The sequence below is a fragment of the Arachis ipaensis genome, chromosome B1 (assembly GCF_059453495.1).
Source record: "Arachis ipaensis isolate K30076 ecotype BB chromosome B1, ASM5945349v1, whole genome shotgun sequence".
Classification (NCBI taxonomy): domain Eukaryota; kingdom Viridiplantae; phylum Streptophyta; class Magnoliopsida; order Fabales; family Fabaceae; genus Arachis; species Arachis ipaensis.
In genome coordinates this window covers 38,881,686-38,893,009 of record NC_142436.1, presented here as the reverse complement: position 1 = coordinate 38,893,009, position 11,324 = coordinate 38,881,686, and the positions used below count along the sequence as shown (strand labels likewise).

The following is an 11,324-nucleotide window of genomic DNA, read 5'->3' as shown; positions in this document are numbered from 1 at the left end:
AGTACCCTTGATTAGGGCGGTCATAGAAATTATGGGTAGCCGCCAAAGTGTTGTCTTCTTGAAGGCTTGGACATTCATCCGTGTGATGAGAGTAGCAAGAGCAAATGCTACATACTCTTTGAGGGACCAATTGTTGGTTGTGTTGTTGAGGTGGTGGAGGGTGTTGTTGATATGATTGAGGTTGTTGTGGTTGTTGTTGGTTCAATTGGAGTTGCCTCAAGACGGATGTCATCTCATTCAAGGATTGAGTTAGAGCGGTGGCTTCACCACTAGTCGATACCTCGTTCACGGTCCTTGGACGGTTGACTCTTCGCCTCATATGTTGATTGGATTCGGCTAAGTCAATAATAAGTTGCCATGCCTCCTCCGCGGTTTTATATTTGGACAAAGAACCATTGCTAGAAGTGTCCAAGAGGGTTCTATCTTGCTCTCGCATCCCTTGACATATGTATCCAAGCAATACTTGAGTGTCGATCATGTGATTAGGGCATGCATCTAGTAGTTTGCGAAACCGTTCCCAATACTCATAGAGTGGTTCCGTCTCACCTTGCACAATACAAGACATTTCCTTCCTTAGCCTATCCATTTTTTCCGGGGGCAAGAATTTATCCAAGAACCCCCTTCTAAGTAGGTCCCAATCGGAGGTAACTTCACTAGAGAGAGTGTAGAACCATTCTTTGGCCTTGTCCTCAAGAGAGAAAGGGAAAGCAAACAACCATATAGCAACTTCATCGGACCCTTCCCGTCTAGTAGTCGAGCATATGCGATGGAAGTCCTTGAGATGTCGAATAGGGTCTTGTGCGGGAAGCCCGTGAAACTTGGGTAGGAGGTTGATCAAAGCGGTCTTCAATTCAAAGTTCGCATTCAAATTGGGGTGAGTTACATGAAGGGGTTGAAGGACATAATCCGGTGCACCCGCTTCCTTGATGGTAACTCTCCTTGGAGCGTCCATGGTATTAGTACCTAAAACAAAAGAAGAATTGTTAGTGAGATTGATGGGAGTATGATTAAGGCCTTCTTTGAGTGACGGTTCAATGTTCACTTCTAGTAAGGTGGTTGAGGCGGTGAAAACCTCTTCACCTTTTCCAAATCTTTGCCGCCTCCGAGCTTGTCTAATATGAAATAAAGTTCGTTCTATTTCCGGATCAAAAGGGGCTAAGCTCGGGTTCGGTTGTGAACGTGTCATGCAATGAAGGGGAAATGGAATTCATTGTAACGATGAGGAGTTAGTCAATTGAGTAGTTTACAATGAAGTGCAACTATGTACATATATACACGCTTAATCCAAAACAATAACATGGCACACTAAGCAACTTCCCCGGCAACGGCGCCATTTTGACAAATGAATTTTTGCCGGTATAGAAATTATCAAATGATCAATCGTAGTATAGTCTAAACCGACGCAAAATCCTTCATCAAACAAATCTACAATCTATATCCGAGAGTACTAGTCTCCCGAGTCGTTCTCCCTTGGAATTGCCAAAGTGTGCATCTTATTGATTTAGTAAGCCTTGTTGGGATTCTTTGAAGGTTTTAGCAAAGTAATGAGAAACAAACAATCAATTATCAAAAGACTTGGCTTAGGGTTGGCATTAGAAATTCTATCCTTATAGTCCATTCAATGTTGACAACAATTAGGCCTTGCTTCATTTAGTTATCCCCTAGGTATAGAGGGAGGTCAAATGAAAGCAATCAACTTGAGTCACAAGTCCTAGCTTCACCTTATGGGAATCTAGCTTTAGTGCACTCCAAGCCAACTAGCAATCCCTAATTCCAAATCAACTATTGATACAACTATTCAACTTCTTCCAAGGACCAAACCCTATGCCAAGTGTGAAAATTCTACTCCATAGCTAGTGTTGTCATTTTATCAAACATGTGATGAGCAAGAAGGAAAGTCATAGTAAAATGAGAAGAAAAGTCGAATTGAAAGTATTGCAACACAAAGATCTAACAACAAGTCTCAAAGAATAGCAATGAAAATCGAATTCTCAAAATAGAGACGAAATCCCAAATTACAAAGTTGAATTCTAGATCTATGAGAATTGATCAATTGCATCTACTACTTGAAATTGGAGAAGAAAATCTATGACATGAACAATGTGGAGTGAGAATTATAATGGATCTCACCAAAAAGTCATTGAAAATTCAGAAATTAGATGAGGATGAACCCTAGTGAAAAGCTTGGAATCTCCCTCTTCTTCTCCCCAAGGTGTAACTAACTCTCCTCTCCCCAAAATATCTAGATCTTAGAAAATGAACTAAAAAATTGTCCCTAACCCTTGCTCCTTTGGTCTTCTTAAGCTTTTCCCGCCAAGGTGTTTTCCCAAAAGTGGGATCCTTAACTGCCTCCACGCCTAAGTCACGTGACTTCTTAAAAAATCATATTCGCAAATCGGCGCGCACGCGCCGTCGAGGCGTCTTGTAATGTGCGCGGAGGCGTGATGTACGCGTGCGCACCCATGAAGATCCTGGCTTAGCCGCTTCTCAAGCCGGCTCTTGGCTTTGGCTTCACGTTGCCCTATCCGCGTGGGCGCGCCAAGTGCGCGCACGCGCCCATGCGGAAATTTCCAAAGCTTAATCCTCATGCTTCCTTCCTTTGTACCCGTCTTCCTTCTCTCTTTCGGTCCATTCCTACTCTATATCCTGAAACCACTTAACACACAAGTCACGGCATCGAATGGCATCAAGAGAAGATTAGAAATGTATCTATTTTAGTGCGAAATAAGCATGTTTTCATTCATGAGGCGAAATTAGGAAAGGAATGCAAAATCTTGTATTTTCATATAGAAAGTGTGTGGAATCATTGATAAAACCCCTGAAATCAGCACAAGATAAACCCTCAAATTGGGGTTTGTCAAGAAAAGCTTGGAATCTCCCTCTTCTTCTCCCCAAGGTGTAACTAACTCTCCTCTCCCCAAAATATCTAGATCTTAGAAAATGAACTAAAAAATTGTCCCTAACCCTTGCTCCTTTGGTCTTCTTAAGCTTTTCCCGCCAAGGTGTTTTCCCAAAAGTGGGATCCTTAACTGCCTCCACGCCTAAGTCACGTGACTTCTTAAAAAATCATATTCGCAAATCGGCGCGCACGCGCAAGGTACGCGCACGCGCCGTCGAGGCGTCTTGTAATGTGCGTGGAGGCGTGATGTACGCGTGCGCACCCATGAAGATCCTGGCTTAGCCGCTTCTCAAGCCGGCTCTTGGCTTTGGCTTCTCGTTGCCCTATCCGCGCGGGCGCGCCAAGTGCGCGCACGCGCCCATGCGGAAATTTTCAAAGCTTAATCCTCATGCTTCCTTCCTTTGTACCCGTCTTCCTTCTCTCTTTCGGTCCATTCCTACTCTATATCCTGAAACCACTTAACACACAAGTCACGGCATCGAATGGCATCAAGAGAAGATTAGAAATGTATCTATTTTAGTGCGAAATAAGCATGTTTTCATTCATGAGGCGAAATTAGGAAAGGAATGCAAAATCTTGTATTTTCATATAGAAAGTGTGTGGAATCATTGATAAAACCCCTGAAATCAGCACAAGATAAACTCTCAAATTGGGGTTTGTCAACCTCCCCACACTTAGATTCTAGCATGTCCTCATGCTTAGAGAAATGCAAAGAAACACAGAAGACCGAGGGATTGCAAAAGTATAAGACTCATGAAGTGCAACCTACTTATATGCATGCAACTATGACTAGTGCCACTATCCACTTGGTTGGGAGCAAATTAGCCTTCTTAGGACATATGCAAGCACATGGGATACGATGGTGGTCAAAGCATAGGACTTGCCACTTTCTAAGCATCAAATGCAATATGTGCCACCTTGCATGAGGAATGCTCGCGAGAGCCGGGAATCAAAGGATTGAGCATCGAACCCTCGTCGGAAGTGTTTGCACTCTAATCACTCGGTGTTTGGGGTTTATTCTCTCAATTCTCCCCTAATCATGCTTTCCAAGATTTGTTTTTCATCTAACAATCAACAATTATTCAATGCATGCATACAATTATCATGAGGTCTTTTCCTTAGGTCGTAATGGGGTTAGGGTCAAGGTAGGGTCATATATGGCTAGTGGACTTAGGATTTGAATCTTTGATTAACTTAAACTTTCCCACCTAACCTATATAATGACCTATACAATTAAGTACTAACCTAACTACCCATTTCTCACTTTTCCACATACTTATGCATTTTCTTTTCGTTTCACAATACTTATGCATTGATTCCTCTTGAGCTTCACTTTGGGGCATTTTGTCCCCTTTTATTATTTTTCCTCTTCTTTTTTTTTCTTTCTTTTTCTATTTTTTCTTTTCTTTTCCATATTGTTTTCTTTTTCTTTTGTTCTTTTGTTTTTCTCATTTTATTTTTCTATATACAAGAGCGTCAATGCATAATATTTTACATTTGATCAATACATGAGTATGTACCCAATTCCCAATATTTTCAATAATAATACAAAATACCCTTTTATTCACCCAATGTCCCAAGGTTCCCACACTTGAATGATACTCACACACACTAGCCTAAGCTAATCAAAGATCCAAATAAGGACTTTTATTGTTTTCCGCTTTAAGGCTTGTAATGTGCTAAATTAAGAACAAAGTGGGTTAATCGTAGGCTCAAATTTGGCTAACAAAGGAAGATAGAGGGTAAGGCCATTTGGGTGAGTGAGCTAATGAAATGATGGCCTCAATCATATAAATGCATGAATACACCAAATAATGGACATAAAGAATCAAACAAATCAAAGGTCACAATCATAGAAAGAGAATAATGCACACAAGAAGGAAAAATAAGTGGTTATAAGATGTAACCACACCATTAGGCTCAAATCTCACAAGCTTGTGTTCTTAACTTCAAACCCATGTTCCAAAATATAATTCTTCATGCAACTTTGGCATCAAAGCATTTAAAATTTGCAATGCCATGGTTGCCCCAAAGTGTTGGTTTCCTAAGAGAGAATTTCATTGTTCCAACCAAGCAGACTTATCATGCGAATGGTGCCAACTAAAATCTAATCATGCAACCTATCCTAATTTATTCGGATTTATTCAGATGTTACCTACGGAGATCGGTCGGCCGACCTCCCCACACTTAAAACTTAGCACGGTCCTCCGTGCTAGAGGTTAGGCGCACTGGGTGATCGAGCGCCGAGTGTGCCACATCTCCAATGCCATTGCTATCTCCGCTTGAAGTTGCGGTGGAGGTGGAGATATCGGGTTCCTCCATAGGTGGGGTGATTATGCTTAGAAGCCTCTTCACATGAGCATAGCGGCGTTGGTTACGCCTCTCATAGCGGTCTAATTTGTTGTGAAGGTCCTCAAGGCGTTGGGCGGCCGATTTTTGTGATGTAGATGAAGTGGTAGCGTGGCCAGTTGGTGTGGGCAGTTCAATGTCCTTGGCGACTTCCGGAGGCTTGAGGCATCTCTTGGTCGGAATGATATCACCATCGACCGGTATTGAGGTTCGCCTATCTTTAGTCTCCCGGTTGACGCCGGCTTTCGCAACTAATGCCGTCACTAAAGCGGGGAATGGTAGATTTCCCTTGGCATGAATGCGCCCCATGGATTTGCGGATAGCATGTGCAACGTCGACCGGTTTCTCGGTCAAGATGCACCATATCAATAAGGCAAGCTCGGCGGTGATGGATGACCCATGTGTGCTTGGGAGCGCGTAGTGAGCTAGAATTTGGGCCCATGCCGTGGCTTCTTGAGTGAGGTGGCGGACATCTAAACCCTTGGGTCTTCGCTTTATGGTCCCCCGAATCCAATATGCGTCGGGTAAAGCAATGACGCGGAGGATCGCGCTCCAATCGAATGCGCGGTCAACGCATGTAGCCAAGACTTCTTGGTAGGCGTCATATGCATCCGTTGACGGTACAATCCCAAGGACTTCTCGGATGGTTTCCACTGTGACCGACACTTGTTTTCGGCGCACAAATATTGATGTGAGATGAGGTGAGTGGAAGTTGGAGTAGAATTCCACCACCCATGAGAGATTGGCCTCCGTTGGTTGCCTCAAGAGGAACCTCCATTGCCTCCGGTCAATGTGTGGCATCACAATCGGAATGAGGTGAGCCGGTAAGACTAGGAGGGGTTCCGGATGGTAATTCCTTTCAATCATTCTGGAGTAAACAAGTTCGCAGTAACGGTTGGGAAACTTGTTTGAATCCTTAGGAGGGTTGTCCTTCTCTAGAACGTCAACGGGGCCCTTAGTCTTCTTCAAGAGGGGCCTGGCCGTTAGTTCTTGGCGCACTTTATTGGAAGCTGGCTTCTTGGGGTCTTTCCCCTTGTTCTTTTTGATGACCATCCTGTGGAAGCAAGAAAGGAAAAATATCAAACCCAAAGAAGTGGAGGTACATGAGCTCTATGTAATGAAAAGTTATGCCATAGAATATGGGTATCTTTGTTACATGACAGCTGCAACATGTGACTAGGATAATGTGTGAAGGGCAAGGCAAATTATTATCATGTGGTGCAAGGGTAGTTTAAGCATGCAAGGAAGAGGCATGAGAAGCACACACCCTTAGGGACCATAAATGGAAGGCAAGCTAAGAAAATGGGAATGAATGGTTTGTGGAAAGTGGGGATGCACTCAAAAGTGATTGGTGAGAGGCAAGGTAGTCACAATGAGTCCAAAATTCAAGTGTGCCTTTCATCGAACACTTGGCGTGCATCCTTGAAGTAGTATGTGATTATGTGAAAATGAGAGCAATGTAACATTCCACAATCCATTATTAATGATTATAGTGCATATTGATTGCAAGAAAAATTAAGCAACACCATTCATCTATTCATGTAAGTGAGTTTGAGACCTAAATGCCCATGAAGAATTGGATTGAAAGAGAGGAGAGAGCAAAGACATCCCAAGGAAGTAATTAGAGAAAGAAGGAAGAGAGAAGAAAAAGAAGAAAGAAGCTACCTAAAAGATAGTGCAACTAAATGAATAAGAACTACAAGAGATCAATGAACTAAGAGGGAGCCTAGTATAATACCTTGTGAGATGGAGAAGGATATGGAAGAAGAAGAGAAGTGGAATGAGAATGAAGGGATGAGTGTGCCCTTTCTTTTTTTAAAGAAGGCGTCGATCACCGGCGCGTGCGCGTGCTGTGCGCGCTCGCGCAGGGAGTGAGGTGGACTAGGGGCGCGCGCGCGCAGATTTCGCGTGCGCGTCCATGCGCTTGGGCTGGCGGCGCAGGAGAGGCACATGGGTGGCATAACTCTCTGGACGAAGTACCAGAGATTGCTTTAGCGCTTTTTGGCGCGCGCGCGCACAGTGCGCGCACGCGTCCTCGTGGTTGTGCCCCAGGCATGAGAAGGGCCTGGAGGGGGCTCAACTCTCTGTGAAGTGGCTCAGAGAGGAGTGCAGAATAAAAGGGCGCGTGCGCGGCTGCGGCGCGCGCGCGCATTTCGTGCTTGCTTGGTATGGACGCGTGCGTGCCAGGTGCGCGCACGCGACAAAGGTGCTGGGCCGGTGGCTTAGTGTAAGCTTGAGAGTGGCTTAACTCTCTGTAGGATGTACTAGGAGGGCAGCAAGGCAATCGGCGCGGATGCGCACAGTGCGCTTGCGCGTCGATTGGCAGATTTCGCCCATGTGCGCGGACGCGCCATGTGCGCGCATGCGCAGAGGGGTGGTTTTTCTAAATTTGCAAGTGTTTTACACCACTTTTGACATTTCAAAAACCCCCCCCATACAGCCACTCAAGCACTATAGCAGGGCATTTTACTTGGTAAACTATCAATGAAGTCAACAAATGAAGGGGAGTTGTCATTAAAATCTAGCTAACAAACATGAAGTCAAGTGTCTATGTACAAATCTCAAAGGAAGATCTTAGCATGGTGGGGTGTCTCCCACCTAGCACTTTTGTTTAACGTCCTTAAGTTGGACTTTCAGTAGCTTATAGTGTTTATTCAAGAGTTGCATCCCTCAAGAGGAACACTTCAAATTCCTTGTTTTGGGACACATAGTATCAAAGGAAGGCATCTCCGTAGATCCGGCAAAGATAAATGTCATATCCAGTTTACCTTACCCCTCCTCCGAGAGGGAAGTCCGTTCTTTTCTTGGACATGCAGGATTCTACCGGAGATTCATCAAGGACTTTAGCAAGGTGGCCTTACCCCTCTCTCGATTACTACAAAAGACACCGAATTTGAGATGAGCAAGGAATGTATGGAAGCATATGACAAACTCAAGGTAGCATTGACACAAGCCCCTATTGTATGAGGACCCAATTGGACTCAACCCTTTGAAATCATGTGTGATGCTTCGAATTATGCGATAGGAGCCGTGTTAGCACAACGCGAGGGTAAGATTCCCTATGTCATAGCTTATGCTTCCAAAACATTAGACGGAGCCCAATCTAACTACACTACTACCGAAAAGGAACTCCTAGCTATTGTTTTTGCTTTGGACAAGTTCCGAGCCTATCTTCTTGGTTCCAAGGTAGTAGTGTACTCGGATCACGCGGCACTAAAGTACTTGTTGGGAAAAAAGGAATCAAAACCAAGATTAATTCGTTGGGTGCTCTTATTACAAGAATTTGACTTAGAAATCAAAGATAGGAGCGGTTCCCAAAACCTAGTGGCGGACCATTTAAGTCGCCTCGAACACACAAAAGGAGACACCACCCCTATCAATGATTCCTTTCCTTTAGATGCTTTGCATGCAATCTCGGAAGTGGTTCCTTGGTATGCCCCAATAGCAAACTATTTGGTTTCACGCACTTTCCCTTCCAATCTCGACAAAAACAAAAAGGATAAGCTGAAAAGCGAATCCAAATACTATATTTGGGATGATCCCTACTTGTGGAGGTATGGAGCGGACCAAATAATGCGACGGTGCATACCTCAAACCGAATTCCAAGCAATCTTGGACGCTTGCCATGCTTCCGAAGGAGGTGGTCACTACGGACCCCAAAGAACGGCAAGAAAAATCCTTGATTGCGGATTTTGGTGGCCAACTCTTCTCAAAGATGCTTCTCTCTATTGCAAATCTTGTCCCCAATGTATTAGGTTTGGAGATATTTCCAAGAAGGACGAAATTCCCCAACAAAATATGCTTTTTTGCGAAATCTTTGACGTATGGGAAATCGACTTCATGGGACCATTTCCAAATTCCAATGGCTTTCTTTACATCTTGTTAGCCGTCGATTATGTGTCAAAATGGGTGGAGGCAATCCCCACCCGAACGGATGACGCTAATGTTGTGTATTCTTTTGTGAGGAACAATATCATTTGTCGCTTTGGCGCCCCAAGAGCAATCATAAGTGACCAAGGATCCCACTTTTGCAACAAAAGAATAGACGGCCTCATGAGAAAATATGGCATCATCCACAAAGTCGCCACGGCTTACCACCCTCAGACAAACGGCCAAGCCGAAGTCTCTAACCGGGAAATCAAGCATGTGTTAGAAAGGATTGTAAAGCCGAATAGGAAAGATTGGAGCATTAAACTCTCCGATGCACTGTGGGCCTATCGAACGGCTTACAAGACACCCATTGGCATGAGCCCCTTCCGGCTTGTATATGGTAAAGCATGTCACTTACCGGTGGAAATTGAACACAAAGCTTATTGGGCCGTAAAGGAGTGTAATATGAGCTTGGGTGGGGCCGGAGTAGAGAGAAAGCTTCAATTGGCAGAATTAGAATGTTTGAGATTGGAAGCTTACGACAACTCTAGACTTTATAAGGAAAAGTTGAAAGCCATCCATGATAAGAACATTAGGAGAAGAGAATTCCGACCCGGTGATCTAGTCCTTCTCTACAATTCAAGGTTGAGATTACTACCCGGAAAGCTTAGATCAAGGTGGGATGGGCCCTACCAAGTAGAGAAAGTAGAACCTTATGGAGTCTACCACTTGCGCCACCCATCAAGCCCGAACATCTTCAAGGTAAACGGGCACCGTCTCAAATTGTATCATGGCGAGCAAAGAAAGAACGCCAAGAAATTTGAAGTGTTCCTCTTGAGGGATGCAACTCTTGAATAAACACTATAAGCTACTGAAACTCCAACTTAAGGACGTTAAACAAAAGTGCTAGGTGGGAGACACCCCACCATGGTAAGATCTTCCTTTGAGATTTGTACATAGACACTTGACTTCATGTTTGTTAGCTAGATTTTAATGACAACTCCCCTTCATTTGTTGACTTCATTGATAGTTTACCAAGTAAAATGCCCTGCTATAGTGCTTGAGTGGCTGTATGGGGGGGGGGGGTTTGAAATGTCAAAAGTGGTGTAAAACACTTGCAAATTTAGAAAAAACCACCCCTCTGCGCATGCACGCACATGGCGCGTCCGCGCACATGGGCGAAATCTGCCAATCGACGCGCAAGCGCACTGTGCGCGTCCGCGCCGATTGCCTTGCTGCCCTCCTAGTACATCCTACAGAGAGTTAAGCCACTCTCAAGCTTACACTAAGCCACCGGCCCAGCACCTTTGCCGCGTGCGCGCACTTGGCGCGCACGCGTCCATACCAAGCAAGCACGAAATGCGCGCGCGCGCCGCAGCCGCGCACGCGCCCTTTTATTCTGCACTCCTCTCTGAGCCACTTCACAGAGAGTTGAGCCCCCTCCAGGCCCTTCTCATGCCTGGGGCACAACCACGAGGACGCGTGCGCGCACTGTGCGCGCGCGCGCCAAAAAGCGCTGAAGCAATCTCTGGTACTTCGTCCAGAGAGTTATGCCACCCCTGTGCCTCTCCTGCGCCGCCAGCCCAAGCGCATGGATGCGCACGCGGAATGTGCGCGCGCGCCCCTAGTCCACCTCACTCCCTGCGCGAGCGCGCACCGCGCGCGCACGCGCCGGTGATCGACGCCTTCTTTAAAAAAAGAAAGGGCACACTCATCCCTTCATTCTAATTCCACTTCTTTTCTTCTTCCATATCCTTCTCCATCTCACAAGGTATTATACTAGGCTCCCTCTTAGTTCATTGATCTCTTGTAGTTCTTATTCATTTAGTTGCACCATCTTTTAGGTAGCTTCTTTCTTCTTTTTCTTCTCTCTTCCTTCTTTCTCTAATTACTTCCTTGGGATGTCTTTGCTCTCTCCTCTCTTTCAATCCAATTCTTCATGGGCATTTAGGTCTCAAACTCACTTACATGAATAGATGAATGGTGTTGCTTAATTTTTCTTGCAATCAATATGCACTATAATCATTAATAATGGATTGTGGAATGTTACATTGCTCTCATTTTCACATAATCACATACTACTTCAAGGATGCACGCCAAGTGTTCGATGAAAGGCACACTTGAATTTTGGACTCATTGTGACTACCTTGCCTCTCACCAATCACTTTTGAGTGCATCTCCACTTTCCACAAACCATTCATTCCCA

The 11,324-nt window shown here is 44.8% G+C and overlaps 1 protein-coding gene across 1 annotated transcript in view; it reads left to right on the top strand.

The window, feature by feature from the left end:
* The window catches only part of LOC110270569 (uncharacterized), a 50,606-nt gene that overhangs the window by 20,133 nt on the left and 19,149 nt on the right, over positions 1-11,324 (top strand). The window lies entirely within an intron of this gene.